Raw genomic sequence first — 8,783 nt, forward strand, 5'->3', positions numbered from 1 at the left:
TCACTGGGGACCAGGGTTAAAGTCAGATATTACCAGTTATTCACTGGGGACCAGAGTTAAAGTCAGGAAGTGCAAGTTATTCATAGGGGACCAGGGTTAAAGTCAGGTACTACCAGTTATTCACCGGGGACCAGGGTTAAAGTCAGGTACTACCAGTTATTCACCGGGGACCAGGGTTAAAGTCAGGTATTACAAGTTATTCACTGGGGACCAGGGTTAAAGTCAGGTATTACCAGTTATTCACCGGTGACCAGGGTTGAAGTCAGGTATTACCAGTTATTCACTGGGGACCAGGCTTGAAGTCAGGTATTACCAGTGTCATGACTCTCCTGTGAAGATCTGAAGGATCGGGTTGCAGTGGGTCCGCTCTACAGCGCCCTCTCTCTCCCACAGAGGGGCGAGAGGGGCGATGTTGGCCGTTTTATGACGGTCATAAAAAGCTGCAGGAACTCTCTCCCACACAATGAAATGGAGGTTAAAAATCCCTTTGTTACAAAATAGAGAGATGTTTTAGTGCTGTGACATCCAAGATTGTATATTGAAACAATATTTCCGTAACCCAAACAGTCCGTGGGTACTTAAAACTTTTTAAGGCTAGGGGGCAAGATTCTGACGTTTGGATGAATGAGGTGTCCAAAGTAAACTACCTGTTACACAGGCCCAGAAGCTAGGATATGCATATAATTGGCAGTATTGGATAAGAAACAGTCTAAAGTTTCCTAAACTGTTAAAATAATGTCTGTGAGTAAAACAGAACTGAAATAGCAGGCGAAAACTTGAGGAGAATCCATCCGGAACATTTCTTTGTGACACCTTTTAAAATGCCTGTCTTTGGGGAAATCAATGGAATACCTCCCAGATTGCAGTTCCTATGGCTTCCAGCAGATGCAAACAGCCTTTAGAAAGAGTTTCAGGCGTGTTTTTTGAAAAATGAGCTAGAATTTGTAGTTTTTCAAGGTGGCTCCCATTTTGGCAGTAGTATTGTGGCGTGCATCGGTGAGGGCGCGCACTTCGTTATTTATCTCCGGTATTGAACATACTATTCTCTGTCTTAAATTGTATCATTTATTTACATATTAGGGTACCTGAGGATTGATTATAAACATTGTTTGACTTGTTTGGATGAAGTTTGTTGGTAACTTTCGGGATTAATTTGAATGCATTTTGAACGAGGGAAACCGGTGCATTACTGAGTCAAGCGTGCCAACTAAACTGACTTTTTTGGGATATAAAGAAGGACTTTATCGAACAAAATTGCCATTTGTTAAGTAGCTGATACCCTTGTGATTGCAACAGAGGAAGATCTTCAAAAGTAAGTGATTTATTTTATCGCTATTTCTGACTTTCGTGACACCTCTGCTTGTTTAGAAAATGTTTGTAATGCTTTTGTACACGTGGCGCTGCCCTCAGATAATCGCATGGTGTGCTTTCGCCATAAAACCTTTTTGAAATCCGACAAAGTGGCTGGATTAACAAGAAGTTAAGCTTTTAAATGATGTAAGACACTTGTATTTTTATTAATTTTTAATCACGTCTAGTGGAAGCCATAGGAACTGCAATTAGGGTCCTAACCCAACACATACTGTATAGGCATTCAATTGAAAACTACACAAATAAAAAATATCCCACTTCCTGGATGGATTTCCCTCTGGCTTTTGCCTGCCATATCAGTTATGTAATACTCACAGACAATATTTTAACAGTTTTGGAAAATGTCGAATGTTTTCTATCCAATATATGCACATTCTAGCTTCTGGGCCTGAATAACAGGCAGTTTACTTTGGGCACGCTTCTCATCCAGTTGTCGAAATACTGCCACCAAGCCATAACAAGTTAAAAGGACCCGCTGAAGAACTCTCTACAGACCAGTTACGTTCAGCGGCAGCTGAATACGTCCCAAATGTTTAAGAACATTTACATTAGACCAGAGAATGCAGTCCACACGCTGAAATGATTAGACAATAGAGACCAGCGTGACCGACAGCGTGAGCTGAAAGGTACGAAATGGTTAGAAACTCTGAAACTTGAGTGAAGAAGAAGAAGACTACACAGGAACATTCAGTCTGCAGCTGTTAAAGTACTTTAGTCTATTAAACTCGACCAAGAACCACCGGGTGGTCCTCTGAAAGACCAATTCTAAAAAACATTTCCCTATCAAACGACCATTAGTGCGTCTGACATATTCATTATAACAGAGCCGGCTGAACAAGCTACAACTACGAAAGACATTGATCTCTGGTGGACAAACCAAAGACTTTCTGTCGAATTACTCCCCAGACAGACCGGTGATTTCAACAGAGAGAAAACAAGTAAATTTGTACATTGCAATTATTGCTGAACGCGCGGCCGTTCATGTGCAAAGTATTCACATTTCCATGAGGATAGTTATCAGCTGTATGTACGATAGTGAAGTCCTTTGTGTCTTCTCCTGCTCTTTCTTACATGCCCCTTCCTTTTTCATTTTTGTAACAAGCCATCATATCGGGTTAGTCCACTAGGGACATTTCATTGCATTGTGTAGTAATCAATGTGTAAGCAATGTGTAAATAACTAAGCCAATTTGTATATATCGCTGATTTATAATTTATGCTAGGGTTCGTGCAGATATCCAAGAGTTTTGCAACATTCAGAATGAGACTGAAGGTAAATAAGAATGAATGAATTGACTGTGACTGATGTAAGAGATCTTTATATCTTTAAGAGTTCATTTGGAAAACGGTAACTTGTTAAATAAACTTTTTTTGTTGTCCCATAATACTACTTAATTAATTGTTATTTGGTTAATGGTTTTTGGTTTTTCAAGTCATTGCCTATCCAATATACAGTGTCATATTGCACTTCCTAAGGCTTCCACTAGATGTCAACAGTCTATAGAACCTTGTTTCAGGCTTCTACTGTGAAGGGGGAGAGAATAAGAGCTGTTTGAGTCAGAGGTCTGGCAGAATGCCATGAGCTCAGTGAGGCGCTCGACCGTGAGAGCTAGCTGCGTTCCTTTTCATTTCTAAAGGCAAAGGAATTGTCCGGTTGAAACATCATAAAAATGGATTCTATACATTGTTTGACATGTTTCCCCGAACTGTAATGGGACTGTCATCTGAACCAAGTGCCTGCGCCATATGAATGTGGATTTGTGAACTAAACGCGTGAACAAAAAGGAGGTTGGACATAAATTATGGACTTTATCGAACAAAACAAACATTTATTGTGGAACTGGAATTCCTGGGAGTGCATTCCGATTAAGATCAACAAAGGTAAGTGAATATTTGTAACTCTATTTCTGAGTTTTGTGACACCCCTCCTTTGGAAAATGGCTGTATGTTTTTCTGTGACTTGGCGCTGACCAAACATAATCGCAAGGTGTGCTTTCGCCGTAAAGCCTTTTTGAAATCTGACACAGCGGTTGCATTAAGGAGAAGTTTATCTATAACTCCATGCATAACACTTGTATCTTTTATCAATGATTATTATGAGTATTTCTGTAATTTGATGTGACTCTCTGCCCTTTCACCGGATGTTTGGGCATTTCTGAACATAACACACCAATTTCAAATGAGGTTTTTGGACATAAAGATGAACTTCATCGAACAAAACACACATTTATTGTCTAACATGGAGTCCTGGGAGTGCCATCCGGTGAAGATCATCAAAGGTTAGTGATTAATGTTAACGCTATTTATGAGTTCTGTGACACTTCTCCTTCTTTGGAAATGGCTGTATGTTTTTCTGTGACTTGGCGCTGACCTAACATAATCGCAAGGTGTGCTTTCACCGTAAAATCTTTTTGAAATCACACACTGTGGCTGGATTAACGAGAAGTTTATCTTTAAAATGGTGTATAATAATTGTTTGTTTAAGGAATTTTAATTATGAGATTTCTGTTGTTTTGAATTTGTCGCCCTGCAATTTCACTGGCTGTTGCTAGCGTCCCACATACCCCAGAGAAGTTTGAATTTTTGAATTGATTTTATAAAATAACAGTCAAACACATTAATGACAGCAAAGACATGACACCAGTTATTTACTGGGGACCAGGGTTAAAATCAGGTATTACATCCAAATGTTTAAAGCTACTGCTATCACTGCAGAAGCGGGCTTCCGGTTGAGCGATGTACAAAGAAGTCGCACCAGGCCTCTCCTTTGACAACTTTTTGTAAATAATCCTCAATTTCGCCTAAATTCATACTTCTCATGATGTCAAAAGTTATTTGAATTACCCAGTAATAAAGTGTACCAAAGTTAACATGAGCAAACCAGTTACACGCTTCGGAAAATCGACAGAAAAAACTTCCCACTCCACCAAATCAACTTCAGCTAAAATGACTACCATCCCACCTTTATTGAAGGCTTCAATAGCCACTCCGGGCGATACGGCTAACCCGATATCACTGGAGATCCTTGTCAGAGAGCTGGTGAAATCAAGTGGAAGTTTGGCGAAAGAACTCACCGAATTGCTGAATAACTCAACGGCGGAGGCTCTGGCTCCAATTCAGGCAACAGTGGAAACCATCCGAGGTTCTGTGGCATCTCACACAATCACACTGGCCGAAGTTGAAACCGGGCTCTCGGTCAAGTCACTGCAGCCTCAAAATTCCAAAATATCCATGTGATTGGACTGCAAAAGGATGGATCCCCATTAGTTCCTGCCAAGGCAGCAGCTACTCTTCCTGGGGTTTATTATGGATCCCCATTAGCTGCTGTCAAGGCAGCAGCTACTCTTCCTGGGGTTTATTATGGATCCCTATTAGTTCCTGCCAAGGCAGCAGCTACTCTTCCTGGGGGTTTATTATGGATCCCCATTAGTTCCTGCCAAGGTAGCAGCTACTCTTCCTGGGGTTTATTATGGATCCCCATTAGTTCCTGCCAAGGTAGCAGCTACTCTTCCTGGGGATTATTATGGATCCCCATTAGTTCCTGTCAATGCAGCAGCTACTCTTCCTGGGGTTTATTATGGATCCCCATTAGTTCCTGCCAAGGCGCCAGCTACTCTTCCTGGGGTTTATTATGGATCCCCATTAGTTCCTGACAAAGCAGCAGCTACTCTTCCTGGGGTTTATTATGGATCCCCATTAGTTTCTGCCAAGGTGCCAGCTACTCTTCCTGGGGTTTATTATGGATCCCCATTAGTTCCTGCCAAGGCAGCAGCTACTCTTCCTGGGGTTTATTATGGATCCCCATTAGTTCCTGCCAAGGCAGCAGCTACTCTTCCTGGTGTTTATTATGGATCCCCATTAGTTCCTGCCAAGGCAAGGCGCCAGCTACTCTTCCTGGGATCCAGCAAAATAAAGGCAGTTTATACAATTATTAAAACATTACAATACATTCACAGATTTCACAACACACCGTGTGCCCTCAGGCACCTACTCCAACACTAACACATATCTACAGTACTAAATCCATGTGTACATAGGACGTATGATATCGTGTGTCTGGAGAATACCTGATTCTACCTGGATTATGTTGGAGAGGCTTCCATTCTAGAGCATCCTCTGTGTTCTGTTAGACAGGTAACTCTTTGCCAAGGCTAATGGGGGGGGGGGGGGGGGGGCAATGTAAATAGTCCGGTGGCCATTTGATGAATTGTTCAGCAGTCTTATGGACCTACCACAGTTGTGTCATCAGCAAACTTAATGATGGTCTTACTTCATGTCTTAAAGTAATGATGGACTGTCGTTTCTCTTTGCTTATTTGAGCTGTTCTTACCATAATATGGACTTGGTCATTTGCCAAATAGGGATATTTTCGGTATACCCCTCTACCTTGTCACAACACAACTGACTGCCTCAAACACAATAAGAAGGAAAGAAATTCCCCAAATTAACTTTTAAGAAGCCACACCTGTTAATTGAAATGCATTACAAGTGACTACCTCATGAAGCTGGTTGAGAGAATGCCAAGAGTGTTGAAACTGTCATCAAGGCAAAGGGTGGCTATTTGAAGAATCTCAAATGTAAAATATATTTTGATTTGTTTAAAACTTCTTGCTCCTACTTGAGACGCAGACGTCTCAAGTAGGCACCTGGAAATGCAAATGCGCTACGCTAAATGCTAAATGTACTCGTTAAAACTCAAACGTTCATTAAAATATACATGCAGGGTATTGAATTAAAGCTACACTCGTTGTGAATCTAGCCAACAAGTCAGATTTTTAAAATGCTTTTCGGCGAAAGCATGAGAAGCTATTATCTGATAGCATGCAACACCCCAAAATGCCTGAAGGCGACGTAAACAAAAGAATTAGCGTAGCCGGCGCTACACAAAAACGCAGAAATAAAATATAAAACATTCATTACCTTTGATGATATTCTTTGTTGGCACTCCTATATGTCCCATAAACATCACAAATTGGTATTTTTCCCGATTAAATCCGTCCATGAATGCCCAAAATATCCATTTGTATAGCCTGTCTGCATCACGAAAAAAGCTCTCTTCCAACACGCAACGTCATGTTTAAAAATTATATAAGTTGCCTATATTGACAAAACACTTCAACCTACTTTTATAACCCAACTTTAGGTATTTGTAAACGTTAATAAGCGATCAAATTGATCACTGGGCGATCTGTATTCAATAGCAGCTACAAACGAAAACAGTGTCCATTTTTCAATCTTCCAAAATCGATTGAGGTAGGCTGGATGGAATCACGGATCTATTGGTAATGTCTCAAAGGATTTTTGTCAATGAAAATTACGTTTTTGGCGACATCGTGTGGAAGCTGTAGGAATTGCATCCGTCTCCATATTAAATTTGGTTTCCTTTAAATAATCCATGAAAGGGGCGCATGGATACTTTTTTCAGATTTCAGTGACCAGTTTTTCTTGCGCTTTTCGATGAAACACACGCTCTGTTATAGTCACAGCCGTGATTTAACCAGTTTTAGAAACTTCAGAGTGTTTTCTATCCACACATACTAATCATATGCAAATACTGGTGGTTTTTCCTCAGGTTTTCGCTTGCTACATAAGTTCTGTTATACTCACAGACATGATTCAAACAGTTTTAGAAACCTCAGAGTGTTTTCTATCCAAATCTATTAATAATATGCTAATCTCATGCTAAGCTCGTTACCTGTATAAAAGACACCTGGGAGGCAGAAATCTTTCTGATTGAGAAGGGGTCAAATACTTATTTCCCTCATTTAAAATGCAAATCAATTTATAACATTTTTGACATGTGTTTTTCTGGATTTTTTTGTTGTTATTCTGTCTCTCACTGTTCTCACTACCATTACAATTATAGACGGATCATTTCTTTGCCAGTGAGCAAACTTACAAAATCAGCAGGGGATCATATACTTTTTTCCCTCACTGTACACACATATACATACACAAAAATAAAATATCATAACATACTATCCCTTCCCTCCCACACCCTCTCATGTCCCCTATTGGCCAAAATTCTTACTCCTGATCAATAGAAGGCAACTCTTCAAAAAAGGAAATTAAGGGCTGCCATCTCAAGAAAATGTATTCAATCCTCTCAAAGTGTATTTAAAGTGTAGAAAAGACATTAGATGTTTCAACAAGGATGTTACAGTGGGAGGTTTGGAGGATTTCCAATTAAGCAAGATCTGCCGGAGGGCTATGAGGGAAGCAAACGCTATAACTTCTGCTTTACTTTTAGTGAGACTAGGCAAAAAAGATGGAATTCCAAATATAGCTATCAAAGGACAAGGCTGCAGGTCAACATCTAGAATTTTAAAGAGAGTATTAAGAAAGGACAGCCAATACTCAGACAGCTTAGAACATGAATAAAATATATGGGTGTGGTCTGCCAGAGTGATTGAACATCTATCACGTGTCATTTGTTTCTGGGAGGAATTTACGACATTTTTCTTTGGTGTTGTGAATTCCGTGCTAGATCTAGAACTGAATTAAACTTAACCAAACACATGAGGATGTGGAGTTAATCCTAAGAAGTGCCTCCTCTCACCAGTCATCTGTAAGGTCAAGTTTAAGTTCTCTACCCCAGTCTGATTTGATTTTTTTTATTGGAGAGGGTTCAGAGGAAAGCATATTGTCAAATAATCTAGAAATCAGACCTCGCCGAAACCGCGGCAGAGACAAAATCTCTTCTAGCAACGTCTTAGGAGCAGTTGAGGAAAGGTGTGAAAATGAGAGCGAACAAAGTTACAGGCTTGAAAATAGAGGAAAATATGAATGAGCCAGATTACATTTAGCTACGAAATCATTCAAACTGGCAAACTTCCCATCTAAAAATAAATATTTGTAACATACAGAACCTGTCTCTCGCCACAAAACAAAAGCCTGGTCGATTTTGGAAGGTAAATATACAGTAGAAGTCTTTTTTATGTATTTGTTATTGCACCGTTATTTGACCAGGTAGGCTAGTTGAGATCAAGTTCTCATTTACAACTGCGACCTGGCCAAGATAAAGCAAAGCAGTGCGAAAAAAACCAACAACACAGAATAAATAGACATACAGTCAATAACACAATAGAAAAAGGCTATATACAGTGTGTGCAAATGAAGTAGGATAAGGGAGGTAAGGCAATAAATAGGCCATATTTATTGCCAAATAAATACAATATAGCAATTAAACACTGGAGTGAAAGAAGTGCGGAAGATTCATGTGCAGGTAGAGATACTGAGGTGCAAAGGAGCAAAAAAAATGGAAAAAAAAGAACAGTATGGGGACAAGGTAGTTGGATGGGCTATTTACAGATGGGCGTACAGGTGCAGTGATCTGTGAGCTGCTCTGACAGCTGGTGCTTAACTTCTTGCGGATTACTGGGATACTAATTCCGGTGAAATTTCAGAGCGCCA

This window comes from Oncorhynchus mykiss, chromosome 14 (assembly GCF_013265735.2).
Source record: "Oncorhynchus mykiss isolate Arlee chromosome 14, USDA_OmykA_1.1, whole genome shotgun sequence".
In the NCBI taxonomy this organism is placed as follows: Eukaryota; Metazoa; Chordata; class Actinopteri; order Salmoniformes; family Salmonidae; genus Oncorhynchus; species Oncorhynchus mykiss.